This window comes from Chinchilla lanigera, unplaced genomic scaffold (genome assembly GCF_000276665.1).
Source record: "Chinchilla lanigera isolate Chin_1 unplaced genomic scaffold, ChiLan1.0 scaffold00004, whole genome shotgun sequence".
NCBI lineage: Eukaryota > Metazoa > Chordata > Mammalia > Rodentia > Chinchillidae > Chinchilla > Chinchilla lanigera.
The window spans coordinates 40306818-40316500 of NW_004955405.1; the positions used below are offsets into that span (position 1 = coordinate 40306818).

Consider the following 9683-nt stretch of genomic DNA (forward strand, 5'->3'; position numbering starts at 1 on the left):
ATAATTACACAAAAAGGCAGCACTTGGCATGTGACACTGCATGCTGTGTGTGTGTGTGTGTGTGTGTGTGTGTGTGTGTGGAGAAGCCATGAAACGCGTTCTTCTGGTTTCTATTCTTGACCCGACAACTCAGTGAGTCACCACCGAGTCTCTTTGTTTCCAGTGAGTCCCAAGCCCTCAGCGCTCTCCGGCGACACCTTCCACTGAAGCGCTCAGGACCTCGAGTGAAAGCCACCGAGCAAGTGCCTGCATGTCCCGAGCTCGCAATTCTCCACCTTCAAAAGGGAGGAAGAGCATTAAAGCCCCCTCCACTCTGGGAAAGATCTTATCCGGCTTATCACCAAGAAAGGAAGGCCCAAGAGACCAGAGGCTGAAACCAAAACATGTTTAAAATGAAAGCAAATGCCATGTACTCACTAAGGATGCAGCTTAAGAGAAGCTAAAAAGTAAGGACTGGGCCGGGGACGTAGCTCAGCAGTGCAGAACCTGCCTGGCAAGTGCGAGGTCCTGAGTTTGAATCCCAGGACCCAAAACAAACAAATAAACAAAAAGCAAGGGCCATTATTGCCCCACTTGCATGAATAGTTTTGATGTAGCACAGAAAGAAGTCTTTTGCAAATCCTTTTACGTACTTTAGAAAAGCTTTTGAAAAGCTGTATTTGTTATAATGATTTTCTTAAATATGAATAAAAATGAGATGGGAATGTTATCTACTGCACAGTGTTAGGAGCCTTCCACTAAGGTAACGAAGTATGATCAAAATACACAGTGAATACGTAAATTTTTAAAATTACTACAGTAAAAGGCACATTGCCATTAATCTCCCTGAAAACCCTCCCCCCTCACTTCAAACATATGTATACAATCACTGATCTTTTTTTTTTTTGTCTTTTTGAGACAGGTTCTTGCTATGCTGTTCAGGCTGGCCTTGAGCTCACTTTGTAGACCAGGCTGGTCTCAAACTCGCAACGATCCTCCTGCCATAAAAACAAACAAACAAAAAAACCAAAACCAAAAAACGATCCTCCTGCCTCAGCCTCCCAAGTGTTGGGATTACAGGTGTGTGCCACCATGCCCAGCTCCATCCAATCATTCTTGCCACGCTCTGAAGCACTTCAGGAAGTCCTCTTTCACGGATGTCTTTTCATGGCTGTTCCAATATCTCTGAAAATATTTACTTCCTCACGGTCATTTCCATTCTGAGGAAGAGCTAGAAGTTGCATGATCCCAGGTCTGGTGAATAAAGTGGATATTACACATTTAAAAAAATTTTTTAAGTATTCATTGTATTTTTTATCATACCACACATTCAGGGACAAATGGTGGGTTAGAACACGGGATCACAAGGATAAATAAGCCAGCTCCTGTTGTGGAGCCCACAGTCTGAGGAACAGAGAACTGGGGTACTCAGTGACACCAGCCACAGCTGTAGGGGGAGCTTGTAGATGCAAATACGTAGGCTCTGCCTACCGGTCAGAAAGCTGAGGCTGTCGACCACGCTCTCCAGGAGATTTTGATATTGATCTAAGCTAACAGTTGGAGAGCCGTCTAGATACTGGCAAGCAAGGAGGATTCCAGTGCACCAGAGCCAAGCGGGAGAGCCTTTGTCACTGTACAGCACCACACCAGTCCCTTCCAGGTTGGACTCAGGGATGTGCTGTCTGGTACTTCGCCTGGTCGTGACAAGTGTGTCTTGTCCCTGTGCATAAACTGTAAGAGCTTGCAGGGGCAGGCACGAGTGTGTTCCAGGTGGGGGGATTCGTGGCAATGGGTCTTTGACTGTAATAATTTTTTTTAATGCACGCATTCACCATGATTTTCCACCACACCTTGCCTCATTAGATGGAAGTGTGAAATGACACTAATACACTCCCTCTGTTAAACAAATCTGACACTGAGTGCACACGGGCTAAATCAGGGGCGTTTCCCAACCTGCCCCCCCCCAGAGTGACAGGTGTCCTTTAGCCACCTCCCATGCGTGTCACGCACCCAGCAGGTGTGCGTGCTGGCTCCACCGCGAGCCTCTCATGCAGAGACGGCCCTGTCCAGCAAGTGTCACATCAGGAGCAATTTTTCCTTATGTCTTCTGAGTTTTGCCTCTCATTTTGGAAGCTCTTCCCCACCCAATGAATATCTACGTGCATTAAAAATGGGGACCTAAATTTTTATGGGGTGGCACGTAAAGGGATGAGCTCCTGGTGGCCGCAGGTGGGCTCAGCAGAGGGATGGAGGTCCTGTCCGGGGACTGAGCCGCCTGTCACCTCCTGGCCTCCATGGGTGCTCCTTGCCCCCCCCCACTCCCCAAAGCGCTGTCTTCACAGCTGGCGCTCACTCTCCTCTTCTCCTTTCCAGGACAGAGCTGTGGTTCCCCGGGCTCAGGGTCCAGGCGGTGTCTGACTGTGGGAATATTCGCAACTGGAGTGAGAAGTGACCTCCAACTGGGTATGAACTCCGCGCGCAGCAGAAAGGGAGGAACTGGCCTCGTGCTCAGGAAGCTCGATCCAGCACCGAATTGGTCTGTGACTTACACCTGCCTTATCTGCCACAACAAAAGGAAAAAAGTCTCCCAAAAAGTTGTGGTTATGCGTCTTTAGAGGCGTCATCTTGCAGGGCAGTTTTAGGCTCACAGCAAGGCGAGCAGAAGGTCTGCACTCCGTAAGCGAGCACTTGGTGGCTAGTTTCTAGGTCGTGGATTCACCAAATTCTTTTCTTTCTTCTGCTTTCAATCACGTGTCCCTTCCTCTTGTTGAATTATTTTAGTACTTTCTGTAGCACCTTAAAATGGACAGGGAAGATAAAAAGAGATTTCATTAAATTAGTTTTTCTTCTACTCTTAGCACGGACTCACACTTCACGTGAGGGGCTGGGCTACAGAGGAAGAACATAAAACCAAACTATGTGCAGCCAAACTTTGTCTTAAAAGTTGCTTACATGATTGTAAAACCTGGGAGTAGCCCAGGTGTTGGCTTTTGGTCATTTTCTGTTTGATTTTTCCTCCAGGGTTGAAGCAGAAACATTCTTCAGATGAGGTGACAGATGTGCTACTGAGGGCAGTTATGGGGGAGAAAAGTACTTTTAAATATTCAACCTCCGTTCCATGTGTCAAGGTCAGGACCAGTTACATAATTTGGGGGGGCTGGTACAAAATGAAAATGCAGGCCTCTCTTGTTCAAAAAACAAGAATTTCAAGACAGCGTCAGCGGAACCGTGAGCCAAGCTGAGGGTGCTGCCACAGGAGGCGCCTGGCGCACCTACTTGGGTGGTGGAAGGTTCTAGGAGGCGGCCCTGGCTGAGGAACCGAACCTACCGAGAAGCTTGGAAATCAGATCCACACAGGAAGAGAAGCCGCAGGAGTACTACAGGAGGATGGGGCAGAGGCAGCCCAAGTGTCTGACGGTTCTTTTGTGCTTGCAGCGCCCTTGTCCTCAGGGCTAGATGCAGCTGAATTGGCATAACATTTAACCAGCATGTAATACAGTCCCATCAGAAAGGGTAAATGGGGGAGAGGGTGCATGTTCATATGACAATCACATTTTTGGGTTCTGGGTTTTTCTTTTTTTTCCCCAAGAATTCACTGCAGGTTTTTTTTCCTTTTTTTTTTTTTTTTTTCCATTTGCTGTTTTGTTTTGAAGATGGGGTCCCACTATGTAGCCCAGGCTGGCCTCAAACTGGTGGTGAATCTCCTGCCTCAGCCTCCCAAGTGCTGCGATTACAGATGTGCACCACCATGCCCTGCAGGATTTTATTTTGTAACTGTCTGAGCTCTCTGTGGCACACAGCTTGTTTTTGGGGGGGACCTGCCTTCTATTTCACAGCCCTATATTTTTTCTAAGTGCTTTCATGCCAGGCTGAGAGCAGCCGGTTGGATAATTCACCAATTACAAGTTATTTAACATCGGTGACAGAAGACTGAGTTTCCAGGATCTTTTCTCAGCTCCACGTGGGTCTCTGATGTTGCCCCCCATTTTCTACAAGATCCTCACCACATACTGCAACTGGACTCACCTGCTTTGACAGAAACTGCTTCCTGGTGGCTTTGAGAGCTACATATTTGAGCTTTGCAGGAAGAGTCACAGCCGAGGGTCAGGAATGTCGTCACCAGGTGGACTAGACATCCACTCTGACTCACGTTCACCTGTCCCGAGCTATGTCACAGCACAAAATAACACTTACGTTCCCACAGAGCTCACAAAGAAGCAGTATCGCCGTATGTCACCGTCGCCGAGCCGCCCAGAGCTGGGGGAGATTTCAACAAGTAGCGGTGTCTGAGCGCCTGCTGCACACAGGGCGGGACTCCCGGGCTTCGGGTAACTTCACCCTCACCATGGTCCACCCTTCCGGGAGTAAACGTCAGAGCCGGGGCTTGAACCCAAGAGGGGTCTGCGGCAGCCACCGAACAAATGGATTTCTGTTCTGCTGTGGAATGTGGCCTGTCTGGCTTTTTGTTTTGTTTCACTTTTGCCGTGGGACAGTAGTGGCCAGTTTGCCTCCACAATCCAGACACTATTTCAGCACTAAACAGACAAGCTTCAGTGTGTAGAATCTTCCCTCCAAACCCTGCACGCCAGCGATGTACACCTGGCAGAAAACACTGGCTTCCGCGAGTACGGCCAGGCACAGCCGGTTTCTGCACACCCTGCAGCAGCTCCTAGCAAGGAATCTGCAGCAGGCCTGTGTACACAGGCCCTTGGGCACTGGTTGTTTACACTGGCCAACGTCAAAACTTGTGCAGATCGGGCGCTGCCGAAGCGCTCCACGGAAAGCAAGCTCTATCTTTTGCACGCACGCCAAGTCTTCCAGAGCCCGGGTAGGTGTGGCTGCCAGAAGCTAATCGGCCCATCCAGGTGCAAATCTGGACTCGTGTTTACACGGAGTGGCAGACACAAATGTGGATGACGCGGGGGATGGCTAACACGCGTGGGGACGCCCACTGGCGAGGTGTAGGTTGCTTGTTCCTGTACGTGTGGACGTCGTGAGTGTGGGCGCCCAGCTTTCACTGCCCCTGCAGCTCGGGGTGGTCGGGTACTCCAAGTCACACGCTTGGCCCAGAGCTCCGGGCCTCACCCCAGGTGGCGGACGCAGCGCCCCAGCTCCCTGACCCCGCCCACAACAGACCCCCCCCCAGGCTGGCCCGGTTCCCTGGCGACAGCTTGGCCCCGCCCCACGTTGGCCCCACCCCCACCTCCCCACTGGGCCTCCCACAGCCAGGCCCCGCCCCCAGCCCCGAGCGCCCGGCAGCCCCAGTTCCGTAAACACTCGCGGCCCCGCCCCCTGCCCGGGCCGTACCACTCACCGCACGGAGGGGGCAAACGTGCCTTTCGCAGCCAAAACGCAGTCCAGGCCGAGCCATCCGCAGCCTCTGTGACCCGAACCCGGGGCACCTCTCCGGGTAGTGGGTGAGCTCTGTGAGGGCCCGGTTGCCCGAGCCCGCGGTGCGCCGTGCTCCCCGGCCCGCCGCGCTGTCCCCCCCCGCGACCACTTGGTGACGGTCGCCTCCCTGCGGACCTCAGGGCCCTTTAAATACCGGCGTGGAGGGGGTGGGTAGGGCCTGGACTTGCGGTCTGAGAGTTTCCACACTGTGTTGTACTCGGCGAGGGGACAAGGGGACAAGGGACATCGCACCCCTGGCCCGCGTCGCTCGTCGCCGATCTCCTCCTTTGCGCTGGACCGGTGTGTACGCGGCCGTAGGGTGACGAAGGCGAGGCCCGTGGGGACAGCGCTCCGGGGCGCCGGGGGTCCCCACTCGGGTCCCACTCGGACCTCGTCCAGGGGCGGCGGGATCGGAGCCTTCCGGTTGTTCGTCTCGAGCCCCGTCCCGCACGGAGGGGGCGCGGGTGGCCGCGGGGTGTCTGGATGCCCGCGAGCCTCGGGGTGCGGGGGATCTCGGCGCCCCAGGACCCCTGGGTGCGGGCTGAGCTGGGGGCTGAGTCGAGGAGATCGGGCGCGTGTTAGGAGGTTGATGCCGGGTTCCCCGAGGTCGGTCGGGCCGGGCCGTCCCCTCCCCCAAGGGTTTGTTTTGACAGGAAACGTGGAGGCGACGGGCGGGGCGGAGGAGACCGAGGGGACAGGAGGGGGCGGGGCACCGAGGACATTGGGGGATGTAGACTCTGGTGCACGTCGCTGGGAGTGGGCGGCTGGAGCCCTTCCTTGTGCTCTCGGGGAGGATGGCTTTGTGCTCCCCAGGCTGTCACTCAGGGTGGTGACCCTTACTGATGGCAGGTGGGTGCGCATACCTCTGTGTCTTTGTCAGCAAAGGAAACACTGTTGCAATTGCTCCATGACACAAAGTTTCTTTTGAAATGAGTGTATTTGGATGCCACAGCCAGGTTCAGATACAGGTGTGTTTGCTTAGATCAGGACGGGCTGTGGGTACAGTCCTGGAGTGGTTCTCATCTGAAGTTCAGGGAATATTGTCATGGTGCTTGTCCTGCCGATTTGCCCATGAAGAAATTGGACAAGTTTAGTGCATTGACAACTGGTGGTCAGCTTGTAACACCCAGCTGAACTGAGTAAGCTGGTGCTGGGTTGTGGGAGGCCCACCTGAGGATTGTGGGCATGAGAGGCAGACCTGGAGAAGAAAAAGTTTAGAAGCTGTTGGGGGTTTAGCAGCTGTAGGGAGCTGCTGCTTTTCCCAGAGGACCTTGTCATGCTGGCTTTCTTGATGAACTCCGCTGGTCTTATTGTTGAAGGAGCTAGGGACCTCACTTTCGCTGAGGATGACTGTGGTACCTTTTGGGGGAGCTCTGGTCCTTACTTTGAGCATCGCTTCCTGGCTCCAGTGCAGATCCCTCAGCCTGCTGGCATAGATCCTTCATCCTGCTGGCACAGACTTTCTAGCTTCCACCACTGACCTTTGGGAATTGCCAGTGCAGATCCATGAAACAGGCCTGCATGAGACATTGTCATGGGCTCTGGGCCTCCAGTTGGACTCATGCGGGGCCTTGTTATGGGCTCTAGGTCTTCAGCTGGACTCATGTAGGACATTACGTAGGGATCCAGGCCCTCAGCTGGATTCTTTGGTCTTAGTGTGTGGGCAGATTTCCTGCACTCTTTTGTCTATGACTCTTCGGGTGACTATTATAAAATAATCTTATAATTAAGTGTCCTGCATTATATTGTTTTACCTTGCAAACCCCTGACTACAACAACAAGCTGGCCTTGTCCCTAAGGTCCCTCAGTACCCTGGTCTCTAGTCCAGAGACCTGGCTCTTCCCACCTTTCTGTGGCCTGTCACATGTCACCCCGGCAGCCTGACCAGATGTGGCCCAGGGCTGATGGTGCTGCATCTAGGCTGAAAGCAGCTTCCCTGCCACTCCGAGGGCCTGAGGGTCCCGGGTCCTGACGCAGGCCGGCAGGAGCCCTGGGCAGTGACATCAAGTGTGAGGAGTGTCTGGAAGCCTTCTTCCTGGTGCTGTAATGCCATGTGTAGCATGAACATCTGCTCTTTAGATAGTGACTGGCTTGTCGGCTTCTTCTAGCTCTTTGTTTGCTCCCACTCGATGAAGACCAGTATTGTCAGCTGAGTGGTACAGAACCTCTCTCTGCTCTGTAGGTTTTGCTTTGCTGTGGAGGAGTAAATTTTGGTGCTGTTGTCTGGCTGCAGAGCAGAGATGGAAATTTTCCACCGTCTGCAGCCTTCTCATCAGACCCTACTGGCTCCTTTGGCTGACCACGTGTGTCAGAGTTTGCTCACATGACCGACTTCAGTGTGGTCTGGAAGGATGGTGCCCTGCAGATCACTGATGGCGAACCTTTTAGAGACGCATGCCCAAACTACAACCCCAAACCCACTTATTTATTGCAGAGTGCCAACAGTACAATTAAACCTGAATACCCAGCTTTTAGTTTAGAAAAAACGTTATCCAGTGCCTAGATGCTGGGGTGACTCGGCTTGAGTGCCAACAGAGAGGGCTTCGTGTGCCCGCTGAGGCATGTGTGCGCATAGGTTCGCCACCATCACCCTCGATGTTTCTTGAAGTTTCTCCTTTCCAGTACCTGCTGCTGGCTGGATGGGTTCCTGCATCCTCGGCCTGCTGGGTAATCTAGATAATTCACTCCAGAATGTTTATGACTCATGCTAGCTGTAGGCGGTTCACTCTGGGTAATATTTGGGTTTTAACTAAGGATTTTCAGTGCATAAAGAATGGCTGCCGGATGGAGGATTTTCATTCGCTCTAGGGGCTGATTGAGAGTTATTTTGGATTCTGGGCTCTCCGCGATGCCCTTCACGCTGTAGCACGAGCAGCCACCCCGCAGGACAGGAAGGCAGCTGGCTGCCACGTGTACAAGTGTCCAGTGGTGACGGGCCGGCTTGGTGGGGCGGCAGTGGAAAGAATGATCAGCACACCATGTTCTCTCCAGCCGTCTTGGAGTGGTAGAGAGCGTGGCTTAGGGTTCTGTTCCTGGATTTGGGTCGTGGCCATTGGACGAGCACTGCGATCTCTCTGAGCCTGGGATTCTTTTAAAACAGGGATAATATCTCAGCTACAGAGGTTGTCACCAGGACTTGAGGTGATAAGGTGTCTGACAGACTCACCCCAAGATGGTTACGGTTGCTGCTTCTTTGGACCCTAGTGAGAACCCTGGGGCTGCTCGCTCTGATCATTAGGGTCTGGTGTCAGTGAGGTTAGTGGGGCGGAGTGACTCGGTGCAAACTTTCCTTCAAGCTCCTGGAACTGTGAGTCCTCGGTGGTTTGAATGATTGATGCCTTGAAAGTACATTGTGGTAGTTGCTGGAAATTGAAGAACAGACAGAGCTACTTACGTGAGCAGCCTAAAATGTAGCGGGGAGAGAAATACGCAAACAGCTTATAGTACTGTAAGTGACTGCATAGCAGGCATATGAACAAAGGGACTGGGGCAGGAGGAAGAGAAAAGCCAAGTTGTCTTGTGAATAGGAGTGCGGCTTTGTGCATTCAGGCAACAGTATTCCCTGTGCTCCCGCTCTATCCCAGGCCGGGCTCCGAGCTCCAGAGGGCTGGTGCACATGTGGAGCCTCACGGAAGGTCACTTTGAAGTTGTGACATTAAATTTCAGATCTTAACCACAAGGAGCAACCACATGGAGATTGGGGAGGGTGATATTGGGGGGTACTCGAGGAGGGGTGCTCCAAAGTAGGAAGCTTGGCGAGTCTGTGGAGCTCGGAGAGGGCTGCTGCATCAGAGCCCAAGGGGTTGTGGGGCAGCGGAACAGGATGAGGTAGGCAGAGGTCAGATCACTGAGGGGCTACAAAGGCTTCTTAGGAAAAAGCAATCCAGCTGGGAGTGGCCCCTCAAAGAAATGATTTGTCTGTACCACAGGGCTCCCGCCCTTTTCTTCTTTTGCTATCTGGGCACTGTCCTTGAAGAGGGACACTGGGACAAGTTTGTCCAGAAGAGCTTTTGTAGTAAAGCGGTATCTAGCTACACCGTGGTGGGAATTGTCAGAATCTAAAAACTGAAGAAAGCCAGATGCGATGTCATGTGCCTGTAATCCAGCCACTCAGGAGGCTGAGGCCAGAGGATTGCAGCTTGGGCCAGTCTGAGCGACTTGGCAAGATCTGGTCTCAAAATAAAAAAATAAGATAAATAGTGGTGTGTGTACGTGGTGTGTGTGTGAAATAAGATAAATAGCCGGCAGGCGGGAGGGAGGGTGCACATCTGTAATCCCAGCACTTGGGAGGCTGAGGCAGGAGGATCTTCGCG

General features: G+C 52.8%; 1 protein-coding gene and 1 long non-coding RNA gene across 5 annotated transcripts in view; one reads left to right on the forward strand and one right to left on the reverse strand.

Annotated features, from left to right (window-relative positions):
- Positions 1-1028: 1028 nt before the first annotated feature.
- Positions 1029-5378, reverse strand: LOC102021515. Of its 3 annotated transcripts, XR_259451.2 has the most exons (5): positions 5294-5378; positions 4006-5002; positions 3308-3441; positions 2932-3044; positions 1029-2775 (listed from the first exon to the last, which is right to left on the reverse strand). It is a non-coding gene; the product is annotated as an uncharacterized LOC102021515 (long non-coding RNA). The 3 variants fall into 3 exon arrangements; XR_259452.2 differs by lacking the exon at positions 2932-3044; XR_001235929.1 differs by lacking the exons at positions 2932-3044; positions 3308-3441.
- The window catches only part of Tcp11l2 (t-complex 11, testis-specific-like 2), a 33097-nt gene continuing 28724 nt past the window's right edge, over positions 5311-9683 (forward strand). Inside the window, exon 1 of one of the 2 annotated variants that reach the window (XM_005374618.2) lies at positions 5311-5396. The gene's annotated coding sequence lies outside the window, so the exon portion shown is untranslated. Of the gene's footprint in view, positions 5397-5428; positions 5671-9683 lie in introns of those variants that run through there. The other variant, XM_005374617.2, reaches the window with a different exon arrangement.